This window comes from Tursiops truncatus, chromosome 11 (genome assembly GCF_011762595.2).
Source record: "Tursiops truncatus isolate mTurTru1 chromosome 11, mTurTru1.mat.Y, whole genome shotgun sequence".
Taxonomy (NCBI): Eukaryota; Metazoa; Chordata; class Mammalia; order Artiodactyla; family Delphinidae; genus Tursiops; species Tursiops truncatus.
In genome coordinates this window covers 2,860,286-2,876,281 of record NC_047044.1, presented here as the reverse complement: position 1 = coordinate 2,876,281, position 15,996 = coordinate 2,860,286, and the positions used below count along the sequence as shown (strand labels likewise).

Below are 15,996 nucleotides of genomic sequence, written 5' to 3'. Positions count from 1 at the left end.
TTGTGGCCACGGCCCTGGCCCAGGCCCTTCCGGGGAGGCTCTGGTGGGTGGCGGGAGATGTCTGGGGGATGAAGCTGTACACACGCCCCCTCGGACTCAGAGACTTGGGGCACAAAGAGCCCAGGTGACTCAGCAGTTCTGAGCTCGATCCCTGGCCACCACCCCCTGTGTGACCCCGAGCGGTGGCCACTTCCCCCCCTGCCCATCCCGGGACCAGGTCCCGAGAGGAACTCAGAGAGCAGCAGGGGGTGGGGACTGTCTAGCACACCTGGGGCCCTGGAGCGGGGACTGCTGCCGTCCAGGCGAGGTGGTGACCGGTGGCACGCTCACCCCCCGCAGGCCTGGCTCACCCATTCCGGCCCCTGGAGGGGGTCCAGCGCAAAAGTAACAAACTCGACCACAAGGTCCTGGGCTCACCAAGTCCTCTCCCCTCATGCCGCATAAATAACAGAGATGAGATGAAACTGATGGAAGTGCTCGAAGAAATCTGCCTTGCGATCCACTTTCAATCCTCAAAGCTCTTGATCTGTACGGGACGTTCATTTTGTTGCCCTTATTAGTTTGAGGATTTTCAGGGCAAACACGATAGGATTTCTTAATTCAATTTCGGGGTGTTTGTTTTTTGATATATAGCACACAGAAGAAGTTGCATTGATCTTGTAATTCCTCATGCAAAGAAACAATATTTGGTCTTCTCTTATTTCGTGTGTGTGATGCTCAGCTGGGCCGGCGGGGGCGGAGGGTCCAGCTGGACGGGATGCGGGAGGTTTGCAGACACCCAGCCTCCCGCCCTTCTTCGCACCCCTCGCAGCAGGCATACGGGACACCTGCTGCCGCTTGTCAGGGAGCTGAGGACCCCGCCATGCCCCCCATCTTTCCTTCTCTGCTGGGGCAGGCTTTCCTGGGGCTCTGTCTGCGGGAGCTATGCTGCCCCCGTCCCCAGCCTCACACTCTGCGCCCGAAGCAGGGACCCCACCCTGCTGAGCACCTCCAGCCCCCGGCGAACCTCACAGCCGAGACCAGAGTGTGTCCCTGTGTGGGGTTCAGCGTCTTCCTCTGAGGGGTGGGGACCTGCACCCGCTCTCAGGATTGTCACGGATGCAGGGGGAGCACAGGTACTCGTGGAGACTCATCACTAGTGACACTGTCACCTAAAGGATTCCTAGTCCCCTGTCATTCTGAGGGCAAGGAGTTGGGAAGGTAGAGCATCTCAGGGTCCCCCCAGGCCCCCCACCCTTACTGAAGGAGAACGCCCAGAGTTACAGCTTGTGAAAGTGACAGTGGAGGTACTGGGCCGCGCCCACTGCGCTCTGTGTGCTTTGTGTGTTCCGGCTAAGGACACATGCCCCACCCCAGGTGCCCTTGGCCTTGCATGGCAGTGGGTTAGGCAGTGGACCGCGGGTACCTGAAGCTGGGCATGACGTGGGTGTGTTTTCCTGGAGAAGCTATGAGAACCGTGTGTATGCAGTGACCCCACCGCCCCCCCGGGGCCCTGCTTGGCACGTTGTCCCTTCGGGGGTGAGGGCTCCAGCAGGTGCCTCCCCTTCTCGTCCAGGCTGGCACATCCTTGGGGGAGCCTCCTCGGGGTGTCAGTGGACAGCTGTGTGCGTCCCAGCTGCCTGTCTGGCAGGAGCCTAGAACCCACATGCAGCCGGCTCTGGAGGCTGGGGCCATCCCCCCTGGTGGCCCAGCCTGGATTTGGGCCCCTCGGCCTGGAAAGACCCTCCTGAGTCCCGCACCGAGCCTTTGCCAGAAGCTGACCTCGTGTGTTTCACTGCTGTGTGTCCACACTGAGTCACCCCTGGGCTCATCAGTGACCGATTAGGAACCAGGACTCAGGCCTCCAAAGGCCACTCCCCCAGGAGTAACTGCTGGGTGGGGCGTCTGGGGCGGAGGTTGCTGGTTGGAGCATCTCAGAGGATACAGTTGGCACTGGCGTGGTACCACGTGCGGCCACACGTCCCACACACCCTATCCGGGGTACGCGCCCGGGACCCACGTCGCCCAGGCACTGAGGTGCCCTAGAGGACCCCAGCTCCTTCATCGCTGTCATAGCGGGGTTGCCACCCTTCTTGTTCTCCACAAGGAGCTTTGATACTGTGCTCCCACGGGGTCCCGATAGGGGCCGTGCGGAGGGTGACCCATGGGGACAGGTGTGAAGCCACCTTCCCCAGGGGTCTCAGGGCGATGGGCCAGCCCCTGTCTGCAGACTCCCTCATCTGCTCTCGGCCACTTCCTGTCCGGGGGTCAGTGCTTGCCATGGGCCTGCACTGGTGCTGCCGTAGCCGACGTGCACGTTTGTACTCAGGCGTTGCTGCGGGGGAGAGGCTTGGCTCTTGGTGCTGGTTTTGTTTTTGTTTTTAATTTAATTTATTTTTGGCTGTGTTGGGTCTTTGTTGCTGCTCTCAGGCTTTCTCTAGTTGCGGCAAGCAGGGGCTACTCTTCGTTGCTGTGCACGGGTTTCTCATTGCAGTGGCTTTTCTTGTTGCAGAGCACTGGACTCTAGGCCTGCGGGCTCAGTAGTTGCGGCACACAGGCTCAGTAGTTGTGGCTTGCGGGCTCAGTAGTTGTGGCTCGCAGGCTCTAGAGCACAGGCTCAGTAGCTGTGGCGCACGGGCTTAGTTGCTCCACAGCATGTGGGATCTTCCCGGACCAGGGATCAAACCCATGTCCCCTGCACTGGCAGGCGGATTCTTAACCACTGCGCCACCAGGGGAGCCCCCAGTGCTGGGTTTATGTTTCCAAATAATCCCGTTGGAATAACCTCATTCTTGCTGGGACGTGCACGCCAGCCTGTGAACCTGTCGCAGAGTCAAACAATGTGACGCCTCCTGTGACATGGTCGCCCTTGGTTAGAGTCGCACTCTTAAGTACCAGTCTGATTCTGCACGCACTCCCCTGCATTGTTAGGTGACGCCTCTGTCACGCTGGAGACAGAGCAGGAGAAGCGGCCACAGCGCCCCCAGTGAAGCCCAGTGACTCTTAAGGCGATTCCTCCTCCTTGGGAGCAGTGACATGATTTTGAGCAGAAGTTGAGCTGCATGTATTTAGAAATCAGTGGAAATAATCAGATCGCACAGGCGCTGAGTGTATGTGTGGAACTGTCGCTTCTTTCCTGGTGGGACCCGGGAGACCCACCCCAGCTGGGTCTCCCGGGTCACGGGGGGCGGTTCAGGAAGCGGGCTGTTTACCTGGAAGCTTCCCTGGTGTGGCAGCCGGCCAGGCCCTGGGGAGCTGCCCCTGCCCGGCCTGCCCTCCACCTGCAGCCCGGCAGCCGGACATGGTGACCCTGGGGGTGGTCCTGGACGCTTCAGTGTTGCTGCTCTGGGCCTGGGCTGGTGGCGGGCCACTTGCCACGTGGTTCTTGGTGCCGAGGTGGTGCGTCGGTCCTATGAGAACTCGACTCCCCCCGCCCCCCCCGCCACCACCACCAAAAAAACATGCCTGTCCCGACTGCCTGCCAACAGGCGGCCCTGAGTGGGCGCTAGCTGGAGGGGCCTGGGATTCAGACTCCACGCCCGGGGTTAGGGCCTTGATCGGGTCACCTGTCCTCACCGTCCTGCCCTCCCAAGTGGGAGGTCCAGATCCCAGTCCTCCCAGGAGCTGCCCCATGTTCTGTGTGTCTTTTGCAGAGCTCACTGTGCTCTCTATATGTAACATTTTAATCCTTGAAAGAGCTCTGCCAGAGGGTGGGGTTGTCCCTACATCTGGGGTTCAGAGATGGACCACCCAGGGTCACACAGCTGACCAGACCCCAGGGCAATCCAACTCCATACCTGGGCTCCCAGCCACACCCCAACCCGCCTGCCCAATCGCAGGCAGCACGATTCTGCGAGAAGAAACGGGGCTGAGACATTTGTGCCAAACGCCTCTCTCAAGGTGCAGGTTTTTCCTTTGTTGGCCACGTTTAGTATTGGGGATTGGATTAGGATTGGATTAGGATTAGTATTTAGTATTGGATTGTTTTTTTGTGCTGCGTTTTCCTGGGGAGGGAGGGAGGGAGGCAGGAAAGGAAGGGAAGGGATCGACTTGGCTAATATCTTAGTTTAAAGATTACAGTTTATGTGTCAGATTCCACTAGTTCCCAAGTAGCACTCACTGGATAAAGCATGAATGTGACTGAGATTTCTGCGCTATGAAATGGTATCTGGATAAAACATGAACGTGACTGAGATCTCTGCGCTATGAAATGGTATCTGGCACAGAACGTGTTCGCGTTCTTATGCACCAGTTTGATCAGTAATGGTGCTAATGGAACATAAGCCTCCCGTGTGCTGGGCCCTCTGCCAGGCGCTGGGAGCACGTACGGAATCTGGTGTAGCCGTGGCCCCACAGGCTCAGGCTGAGGTTGGCTGCTTACGGGACTAGCTGGCTTCCAGTGGGAGGGTTAGAGCCACAGCCTACTTTCAGGACCATCCCAGACGTTGTTTTGTTTATTATTTTATCTGTCCATCCTCCTACCTGCCCCTGCATCCATCCACCCACCCATCCGCCCACCCATCCATCCATCCATCCATCCACCCACCCACCCATCCGCCCACCCATCCATCCATCCATCCACCTATCTATCCATCCACCCATGCATACACCCACCCACCCACCCATCTACCCACCCATCCACCCACCCATTGATCCATCCATCCACCCACCCACCCGCCCATCCATCCATCCACCTGCCCACCTGCCCTCCACTCAACATTTACTTGGACACATGCCCTGCTGCTCTCAGTCGAGCACGGTGAAGTTCCAGAGGCTGCTGGGCCTGGTCTGTCCGAGCCTTTGCCCTCAAGGAACTGAGTCCTATGGTAAAATCATATAAAGGCCCTGAGGGTGACCGCGCTGTGGAGACAGCATAAGGAACCACACACCTCCCCAGAATGTGGCTCTGGAAAGAGAACACCCGAACCGAAGCCTTGGCCTCCGGGAGGGCCTCTCCTGGAAATCCTGCCTCTGTCTCCCGGGTAGGGGCCATGCCAGTGGATCAGGACCTGGGAGCCAGCTCTTTCCTCACCCCCAGTCCCAGCTTCAGCCCAGCGGTGTCCCTTTTGTCGCTGAGACCCTTGGCGGAGCAGATGAGGGTAGGGGGCGGAGGAGAATCTCCTCTTTAAACACCGTTCTGAATTGATGAAGACTGAAGAGACACTTTTGCCTCTAAAAGTCCGTAAATCTCAGGTCCAGAGTACTTGACGGTGATCCTTTAAGGTTCCTGAAAACAAAAGGAAAGTGTCCTCACGCCAGGCGATTTACAGCCCGGGTCTCACTGGAATCAGGAGGTAGAAGCCCTGCCGCGCAGCTAGTTCATTAGTTTTGAACAGTTTCCAGGAAGAAGCTTGCATTTTAAACCTCACCGTCGGGGCACTTGTCCTGTAGCTCAGTGGATGGTGTCCCCCTGGAGGGATGTTTACGCAGCGCCCAGTGTCTGGGAAGCAGGGGCTTGAATCACAGAGCCGGGCCTGGGGAGCCTGGGTCCCTTCCCTGCCGCCCTGTCCGCAGGGTCCCCTTGGCCCCGCGTGCTCTCTGCTGCGCGTTCTGGGCCTGCACACGCAGGAAGGGCCCTGGCTGGAGGAACCTGCCCAGGGCTCAGTCCCTGGGGCCTGGCAGAGACCAGGGAGGAGGCATGGGGGCCTCGGCATCCAGGAGACACGGGAGAGCCTCGCGGCTCACTGCCCCGACGCGTCCTCCTCCTTTCACGTGTGTCCTGCTCCACGGGGGGCCCTGGCCTCCCGCCAGAGGCAGCCCTTTAGTCGGAGTGCCCCATCACTCCTGGTCAGGCCAGATGCCCCTGGACGGAGGGTCTCAGGGCATCGTGTACTTGGAGGGATGGGAGGCGCAAACCTTCCGCCAGCACCCAGGGTAAGGGTGTTCTAAAATGTCGCTGCCTTTGGCTTCTTTTGTAGAAAAAGAGCCCGAACCACCCAAATCCCCGTCCCTCCCCCTCCCCGCAGCCTTCCTGAGCCGAGGTCCGAGCCTTGCACCAGGGCTGCCGGAGGCCCTCGGTGGAGCTGCACATTGTAAGTGAGCTGTAAGGCGACGTCTGTGACCCCAGAGTTCCTCTCCCAGAGTTGGTCTACTTATCCCAGAAGGTTCTTTCCCCTTCTCCCGAGGGGAAAAGGCCCTTTCGCCTGCAGCATAGAGGCAAGTGGGGGGCGAAGGGCGGAGTAAGGCAGCTTCTGCTCACCCAGGGCCCACCAGCCCCACCTTCCAGGCACCGCTGGGGGGCTCAGGAGGTGATGGCAGCCGGGAGGGGCCCCCAGGAAGGTGAGCCGCAGGTGCAGGGGAGCCTCGTGCCCACTGGCCAGTGCCCTTCCTTGGGACCTCCTTCTTGGTCCCGTGGACGTGGCCCGACCGGCACACGGGCCCCTACACGCTCAGCTCCTGCGGACTCTGGAGTGCACGGGTCACTGCAGCGGGACGCGTGCAGGTGCCCAGACACGACCTCAGTGGCTGAGATCCTGGGCCTTGGAGTCAGGGGATCGGAGCATTTGGTGCAGCCGAAGCCCTGCTGTGTAGACGGGGGTTGTACGGGAACTGCGGGGGAAGGGGCGCGGACATGGTGGGCGCACACCAGCCGTGGGCTCTGTGCATCTGCCCCGTTCTCCCAGCAGCACCACAATGTCAGCGCTGTCGTCGTCCCATTTACAGCTGGGCCGGGTGAGGCACCCAGCTCACCCCCTAGCGAGGGCAGCGCTGGCGGATGGCACGGGCGGCCTGGCCCCAGAGCCTCCACTCACACCCCCTGCCGAAGGGCGGCTCGGGCGGGCTGGGGAGGTGTGGTCCGTCTGCCGAGGGGCCAGAGTCGTCGCTGACGCCACCAGATGACGGCTGGGCCCTTCACACAGGCCTGGGCCAGGGAGCTGGGGGATACCTAGCAGGGAGGCCCTCACCTGCCCCAGGTCGCTGTGAATTCACTCGTTCAAAGTTTCAAAAGTCTATAAACGTCTCAGCAAGTTATCGGATTGTTGGCAAACTGATTCCAAAGCTCGTAGGAAGGAGGCAGAAGACCCAGATGGCCCAGACAATATTGGCAAAGAGCAAAGATGGAGGCTGACGCTGCCCAGCATCCCCATGGACTGTGAGGCTACAGACATCAAGATGTTACGCGACGCACGTTCGTGCGCCCGACGCGCAGTGAGGCCAGACAAACCGAGACGTCGGCGTTTGGAGCGAAGAGAGGTTTATTTCAGGGCCACACAGCGAAAACGGGCGGCTCGTGCTCAGAACAACTCCCCAAACCCAAACTCCCCAAAGGGTTTCAGCAAAGCGTGTTCAAAGGCCAGGTGAGGGAGGGTGTGGTCGCAGGGTGTGTGGCAAAAGAGGAGACACGTAGACCACTGGGACGTAACAGAGAGCCCGGAAATAGCCCCGTAAACGGAGTCAGCGGGCCTTGGACGAGGGGCAAAGGCAACACAACGGAGCAGAGGTGGCCTCTTAGCACGTGGGGCTGGGACAGCAGGCCATCCCCGTGCAGAAAACTGAGTCCAGACACGGACCTGCCACCTTCGCTAGATGAACCCAGCGTGGATCACAGACCCACATTTGAGACGCAGAACTTACGAAGCTGCTGGAAGTCGACCTAGGAGACAACCTGGGTGGCCGTGGACACGGTGATGCCTTTTTAGCTGCAACACCAAAGACGCGATCCTGGTAAGCTGGGCTTACTCAAATGAAATCTTCTGCTCTGTGAAGGACAGTGTCAAGGGCGTGAGAAGACAGAGCACAGAGTGGGCGGAAATATTTGCAAAACGTGTCTGGCAAAGGGCTGTTATCCATGTAAAATGCCCCTTTCGTGCCTCCAGGCTCCTCCCAGGAGCCCACCAGGAGGGCCTGAGTGGCTTTGAGTCCACTTGCCACCCTCAGAGGCGATTGTATGCACGCGCGGTGCTCTCACGCCCCCGTGGTCCTGGGCGCTTTCCCCACATCTCACAGGGTGGCCCCAGCACACGCTGGCATGAAAGCGGGCCTTGCGGGCCGAGACACGCTGCGCGTTTTCCCTCCCGGCCTCCCAGGCAGCGGGAAAATCAATGTGAGAACATACTTGAACAGCTTGGGAAAATTAATCAGTTTTACAATGTGTATGACAATGAAAATATCATTTTGCTGGTGAGTCTGTGAAACCAGCTCTGCTGCAAGTCGGCACCACCAGCGGTCCGGGTGCAGCCTCTGCGCGTGTGGCTCACTGTCGTGGAACATCCTGGTTCCGTGGGTCCAGCTGTGGCCCTGCTGGCCGCCTCTCTCCCCGGTGGGCGAAAGTCTCGTGTCTCAGCTGTCATCTGGGCTGAGAGCCTTCCTGGGGACTGGGCGAGTTCACCAGGGTGTTGTGCCTAGAGGTCTTGGTGGTCCCTGGTGGCCTTCCTGGAAGACCCCCACCTCCCTGGGGTTGAGGAGGACCCTGAGCTCGTGGGAGCCATAAGGCCACTGTGTGGTGGCTTTCCCAGCGGTCTGTCTCTCTGAGCTCAGCCACTTGCAGAAGGAAGGAGCAGTGTCTCCACTGGCCAGCCCCGGGGCTCCTGGGCCCCCTGGCTGTTTCGGGGCAGTCTGAAGAGTGGTCAGGGCCCCGAGCGTCCCCATCAGCCTGGCCCTGAGGCAGCCCACCTCATGGGACCCTGTTGTCCCCTGTCCGGCCGGCCGGGTGGCCTTTTCCTGTCTCCTCGGCCATCTGCCAGCTGTGACTGCGTGCCGGCCACTGGAGGGCGCCCTGCTCCAGAGCCCGGGGCTCTGTTATCTTCCCCTGAGGAGTGCGGGAGTCCCATCTGCAGCAGACCCTAGAGATAAGTGTCTCCTTTAGGGCCTTTCTTGGGAAGGAAGATGCCCCCGCCGTCCCCCAGGGGCCCTGGGCCGGCCCGCAGCACATCTCGGCGCTCAGTTCGGGTGGCCGGGGATGGGCTCTCGGGGTGCACGCGGGACCTGACGGTCGTGGGACGTGCCAGGGGACACCCTTGGAGGAGGAGCTGAATGTTGGTGTCTCTCAACGGGAGAGCGGCCTGGGTGGGCTTGGAGCCGACCAGAGCCAAGCCGCAAGGACCCCAGCCTGCGGGTCTGGGCTGTAGGGCCAGCACCAGCGCCAGCTGTTCGGTGGCTTGTGGAGAGCAGGGTCGCTGGGGGACGGTTTTCCTTTTTAAGACGAAGCCGGTGTTGCGGCCGTGCTGGTGATGGATTTGGGGTGGGCTGGGAAACCAGGGGGCCCCGCGGTCATCCACCAGAGGGTGGTGGTGGGCTGGGCTGGGGTGCGAGCGAGGCAGGGTGGAAGGGCCCGGGGAGCCGGGGTGGGCTGGACCCGAGAGGGAGGGCTCGGTCCTGGGAGCAGGGGTCTTACCGCTGTGGTGAGGGCACCGTGTGTGCGGGCTACGTGCCCCCGTCTGTGGAGGGAGGGGGAGGGAGGGGGAGGGAGGGGACATGTTTAGTTCGGGAGCCCTTACATGGTCGTGTGATGGCAAGCGGCATACAAGTGCAGAGGGGTGCAGGCAGGCACAGGACATGCAAGGACGGGGTTCAGGGACAGCTGGGGGTGGGGACACGGGTGCGGGTGACCCTGGCTCCAGGGAGGGCGGCCCCCGACCCTGAGACGCCTGGCAGGGGGAGGGTTCACCAAGGAGACTGGCAGGCTGGCCAGGGGGATGGGCAGTGAACTGCAGGCAAGGTGGGGCAAGGGGGTTTCAGGAAGGGGTGGTCAATAGGGAAGAGCGGCACTGGGGGGACACTGGCCATGGGGAGAGGGCCACGTGTGGGGAGCCACATGGGCTGGCACCGCTGGGCTGACGCCGTCCCTGCCCCGGAGCCTGGCAGGGTAGCCCCCGGGGACGTGGGAGGCTGTGGGAGCTGCCGCTAGCCTGTGCAGCCAGCACCCCCGGGGCAGGGGGGCGGGTTCAGCCGGCAGCCTGCAGCAGTTCCCCCACCCCACCCCCGCCTCTGTCCCGTGACCCCCTCCTCTGATTTCTCGGGCGGGGTGGGGGGGGGTAACGGCGCCACCTCCAGGCTCCCGAGCCTTCTGCACGGCGCCTTCCCTCTGCACGCTTGGAAGGGGCGTCTCTGCTGCGTGTAGATAAACACGGGCCTGGGGCCTTACCCCCGTAAGTGGGCGTCCTTCCCGACCGGGCGTTCTCGAGGGGCCTCCATGGACAGCATCTCCATCTCACCATCGCACCCCGTCTGCGACCAGCCGCCCGGCCCTCCAGCCCACGAAGCGGAGAGGTCCCTGCGGGATGGAGCTGGCTGTAACTGCCGTGCCAGGATTTTAAATATCCTCTGTGTGCTGATCAAACGCCCCTCAGCCATGCGTATGAAACGCAGAGCTCGCTCGATTGGGGCACTCATGTCAAGCTTGTGTTTTCAGTACCCAAAGGTGTTTTCTCTTTAGAATTCCTTTTTTGGCAAAGAAATATGAAATTAATTGCAAGGAAAGCGCACCTCCCAGGGTCCTCAGAAGATCGCTCTCTGTGGTGTCACCTTCCATATCCAACCTTCTGGAGGGCTGTCACCAGCCAGTGGGTCAGCCTGGCAGCTGGCCGTCCATCCCAGCCGGCTGTCACCGTCCTTCTATTTTTAGCCCTGGTTTGGTCCAGAACTTGACAAGATTTTCAAACTAATAACTGGATTGTCAAAGGAATCAGCTGTCACAGGACCATCTGGGAGGGAGGGGAGAGGGAGGGAGGCAGGAAGCAGCCCCAGGGCGCCCAGCACGGCCCTGATGGCCTCCAGCTGCCCAGCCCCTCCCGGAAGGTGTTAGGACCCGAGCCTCCCCCCCTCCCCGCCCCCCAAGACAGCAGGGGCTCTGTCTTCCTGGATGCCGGGGTCCGAATCTGGTGGGGACGCAGGACTGGACGTGGCGAGTCGGGCGCCCGAGCGAGCATCTGCCTGGGAGGAGCAGCGAGCCGGGCGGACTGACCTTTGCAGGGCCGCCTTCGTGTCTGCTGAGCGTCAGGGTGAGTTCTGTATTCTTTGATCTCCTGGCTAAAGGGCATCGAGTGTGATAGGTTAAAAATAAGGGAAATAAGGGTGAACTTTTCATAGGTAATTTTCATACTAGGGCCTCTGGGGCCCTCCTGGGGCTGGGGCTGGTGCAGGAGGGGGGGTGCCAGTGGAGCGGGACAGGGCCTTTGGAGCATCATAGCCCTGTTCGCCCCCAAATCCTTCTGCCCACCCAGGGGGCTTCCCGAGGTCTTATCCTCTGGTCAGCTCTCAGCTCTAGGAGGAAGGACCAGGTCAGAGCCTCGGCTGTCTGACCTCCAGCCCAGGGCTGCCGGGTCACAAGGAGGCGTCCCTTTAAGTGTTGGGGGGAGAGCAGGGGGGCACATTTGAGGGGGGCAGTCCCCTCTGAGCATGTGGCCTCTCAGAGAGGCAGGGTCTTGCAGAGGTCAGGTTCAGGGCTCAGGAGGGTAGCCCTGGGGGAAGCAGCCCTCCCAGCGCCAGGCGTGAACTGAGCGGTCAATAAGATTCCTGGGGTCCCAGATTCCTCTTTCCCAGGTGGAGCGTGTGGGAGCCCTGGGATTGGTCGTAGACATGGGGGGGGAGGGGGGGGAGCCCCGGGATTGGTCGTAGACATGGGGGGAGGGGAGGGAGCCCGAGATTGGTCGTAGACACGGGGGGGAGGGGCGGGAGCCCTGGGATTGGTCGTAGACACGGGGGGTGGGGGAGCCCGGGATTGGTCGTAGACACGGGGATGGGGGAGCCCCGGGATTGGTCGGAAGGTCAGCGTGTAGCCTGGTGCTTGGCACAAAGTGAACTCTGGGCCCAGGGCAGCTCGTGGTTGACCACTGACTCGAGGGACGGCCCTGGGACCTTCTCTGAGTGGTGACCCCCGAGGTTCGTGTTTGTCCTTGCCTGTAGCATGCCCTTGCCTGTAGCAGCCGTCGCCACGCAGGGGACAGAGCCCGGCCTGTTCCTGCAGACGCCGTCGTGTGGCCCAGTGCAGGGTCCCGTCTCCTTACGCCGACGGGAAGGTCCTGGCTGAAGGAGCAGACAGTGGGTGGAGGCGTAGAAAGGAGAGAGCCGCGGACTGGATGGTCACGCGTGACTCCAGGACCATGTGCCAGACGCACGCCAGCTTCCCGACTCATGGTGCCGTGCCCGCCCTGTCCCCCACCCCCGGGGGTGCCTAGGGAGGCCCGGCCAGAGCCCCCGGACCATCAGAATTGCCCGGCAACCCGCTGCTGTCTGCGCTGCCGGCAGTCGCCGCAAACCCGCTTCAGGGTAATTTAATCTCGGCTCCTTTTTTTCTTCCCTTTTACACATGTACTGACCAAGAACAGGTATTTTACGTTGAATGTGGATTCAAGCCCCAGCAGCCCCTGCACAGGCAGGAACACAAATGACCTGGCCTTGCACCGGCTGCCGGGCACTGGGTTTGGGCCTGGACCGTGACCTTTGACCTTTGGAGGAGACTCGCCTGGGTGGGCAGGGGGGTGGGAGGCTGGCCACGCGGGCCCAGACCAGCGTATCCGCCCACAAAGGGCAGGCCTGGACGCAGGTGCCACACAGATTCCAGCCCCGGCTGCTCTGTGTGACCACCACTCTCGTCGTCTGAGGTCCTGGTAGCCGGGGCCACGGCCACAAGCACGACGAGGGTGGTGACGGCCATGGTGGCAGTTCCCGTGTGCCGGGCGTCCTGCTAAACTTGTGTGCGCTGGGTACTCAGGTCCTCAGCACAGCCCTGGCAGGAGCTGCCCGGCACCTCTGAGGCGGTGACGCCCCCAGGGCCCGCCGGGTGTCAGTGGGATGTTGGTGACATGGAGATGATGGACCACAGGGCCACTCCTGCACTGAGCGTGGCTGAGTCACTGCCCCTCGGACCCTCCCGGCCTGGAGGTCACTCCTGTCACTGTCCCCGCCCGGCAGACGCAGCCTTGGCTTCCAGAGTTCCCGGCCACCTGTGCTCTGACGTTGCCCAGCCCCACGGGGACAGACCCGCCTGCTGCACAGGCGCCGAGCCACCCAGGCCCTGGGCCAGGCTTCCTGCCTCCCCCGCCTCCGGTTCCTCGCCTGGAAGGCTGAGGATGTGGGAGAAATGCCCGAGGCCCCAGCCTTGCCCACCCCAGCCTGCGTGTCCCCATGGCGCCCCCACGTGGCACCCAGGGCCGCCCTTCCGCGGCAGGTTTGCTGGCCGAGCTGCACAAGTTGCCGGAACGTGGTGGAGAAGTGAATTAAACCAATCAGGCCTGTCACCTGCCCGTGTCAGCGCGGGGCTTGCTGTTCCGTCTTCTCAGTTAAGGCGAGAAAATACTCAGGGTTCGCATCTGGGCCTTCAGCCCCGTCATGATTAATTCACTCGTCTCTGCGCGTGGCCAGGCTGTAAAATCCTGGCCTCGGTGTGCTTTACCACGTGCGCGGAGCCGGCCTTGACCTGGAGCCTTGGGGTGAGTCCTGTGCCTGAGGGTTTGCAGAAGGTAGCGTGGTCGGCACCGTCGTGGCTGCTGCCCCGGAGCAGGGGGCTGTGCTGGGTGTAATCAGAGCAGCATGGCTGTGCTGGGTGTAATCAGAGCAGCATTGTCCACTGGAGAGGAGCGCCCGCCACAAGGGAGAGCTTCTGGGAGCCTCACAGAAAGGGGAAAACCAGTGAGATTCATATTTTATTTAACCCAGTACATCTGTAACATTACCTTCAACCTGTGATCGATATTAAAGTTAAGGAACATTTCGCAAACTTTTGTTCAGACCAAGTATCTGAGATCTGGAGTGTGATCTACCCACATCTCCTCCGAGACCCCCATAGCGGGGGGACAGACGGGGGGCCGCGTCGAGAGCCGCCAGCCAGTCTCGCCTGGCTGGACCCCTGCGCAGAGCTGAGCGTTGTTCGCCTCGTGATCCTCTGTCTGGCCCCCGAGGGCAGAGCTGGCCATGTGATGGCGCGTGTGCCCTGACGCAGAGGCAGGTGGAGTGAGGGGACCTGTCTGCCTTGCACCCAGAGCTGCTCTTCCTTAATGGACTGTTTGGGGCCGTTTTGATGACACGCAGTGCCTTTTGTACCAGACGCCGGAATTGGACGATCCAGTCCACAGGCACTCCTTCAAGTTCCCTCAAAAGGGTCCCATGCGGCTCCCGGGTCGGGGTCCTAGCCACAGCCCGTAGGTCGACACGTGTGGTGTCTTTCCTTCCTCAAGATGCCAGCGCTGCCTCCTCTGAGCTGCTGTCCAGGGAGGATTCCATTTCGTCTTAAGCTTGTTTGCCAAACTCCCTGGCGTTTCCCACAGATAGGAATTTATGCGGCACAAACGCCACTACTGCTGCCGTGACGATCAGCCCCGCCGCGAACAGTGACTGAACTAGTTGAATAATAGCGGCAGCAGGTGACACTCATCCTGTGCTTTTATATCCTGGCGCAAATTAACAACCCAGAGAGGGAGGCGCGTTACTGTCCCCATTTACAGATGAGGAAACCGAGGCACAGAGAGCCAGGAGACCGGCGTGGCTGAGTGGTGCAGGGCTGGATGTGAGCCCCGCGTTCAGCATCCTTTACAAGTGTGCGTACCTTTAGCCGACTGTGCCCTAGTGACTGTTCACAGGTCGGCACCGTGTGCTGTGTGCTTCATGTCGGGGACATGGGGGCACGTGGACCTGTTGATGTCACAGAGGAGACAGAGCACCCCATGACGTCGGTGATGACACCAAGGATGTGCTTCCAGGGTTCTGTGGGGTCGTGATGGGGGTGTGCTGGGCTTGGACCTGCTCCTCTGTGTCTGGCTGTGTGTGGGCTTACTGCTGGGCTCACGGGGGCCTCACAGGGGCCAACCAGACAGAGAACGTGGGGTCCTGAGAGGGGACCCCTGCCCACCTTCCTGGACGCCACTGTGTCACCATTTCGTCCTTTCTGGGAGGGACAAAAGAGATAGAGATAGTCATACTTTGCAGATGGTAACGTGATTCCTGTCTCTGGAAAAATGAAACTCTTTTGGCAAGAAGTCCCCAAAGCCGGAAACATTATTCACTCTTTAACGTTGGAAGGCTCACCTCTTGGAACCTACCCAGAGGCGAAAGTCAGAGCGGGAAGGACTCTGTGGAAAAGATGTCCCCGGCAATAACCCAGCTCAGGGCCCCGCCCTTCACCCTGCCCCCCTGCTCCCCCCACTGCCGTCAGCCGCACCGCAATGCCTGCAGGGCTACCTGTGGCCGGGGTGGTGTTGGCGGGGCCTCCGCAGGGGACTGCCTGGTAAGAGGGACCACCAGCCACGATCCACACGCTCGCGAGGTGACACCCAGAGTGTCCAGAGGACAGTCAAATCGCTCATCATACCGAGACCCCAGGCAACCTGAGATTCGGGGCCGCTGCCCTCTGCGGGGCCGGGTGCTGCGGGCCTCCAGCCTCCGGGGTGACCGTGACCTTGCTGGGGGCTGAGAACAGCAGGCCTCCAGGCCGCGCAGCGGGGACGGCACCATCGCTACGGTCCCTCCCGGCCACCGCGGACAGCACATGCCAGCATGGGAGGGCACGGTGACACAGGCCGATGGAGGGGGTGGGATGCCCCAGGCCGTGGCTTTGTTGCCGTGGTGGCATCTCGTGGACACGGGAAGAAAAGAACCACGGGGATGCGACTTGTCTTTGATTCCTCACAACCTCAGTGTTGTGAGCAAACCTTCCTTTAACTTTTATTCTGCAGACGTGGTCACAGCACTGTTTACAGAGAAGTTAAGATTAAAAACGGAATTGCCCTCGTGGGCTGCTGGACCGGGCCCTCCCTGCCACCATCGCAGGGGCTGGCGGGTCCCCTGGGGTGTGACCCAGTGACAGCATCGTGACCGATAGCCCTTTTCCCGAATGATGTGGCTAATAGATGTGCCGTGGCTCCCAGGTCGAAGGTGTCGCTGCCCAGCTCGTAAATAAGACAGGCCTTTTTAAAAAAATATCTGCATTTAAGGGCATGTTCGGCTGTGTCCCCTGCCTCTCGTAAAGGTCACCCGGACAGATTTTTCCTTCTTTAACATTGCAGGCTGCGGACCACCAGGCATTTCTATTCTCTCTCCGTCCACTGAACCTGGGGGACTAAATTAGATTCTGAAATTGAGTGT

At 61.0% G+C, this 15,996-nt stretch overlaps 1 protein-coding gene across 5 annotated transcripts in view; it reads left to right on the top strand.

The window, feature by feature from the left end:
• Positions 1-15,996, top strand: part of TBC1D22A (TBC1 domain family member 22A) — a 357,101-nt gene that overhangs the window by 296,110 nt on the left and 44,995 nt on the right. The gene's annotated exons all lie outside the window — the stretch shown is intronic.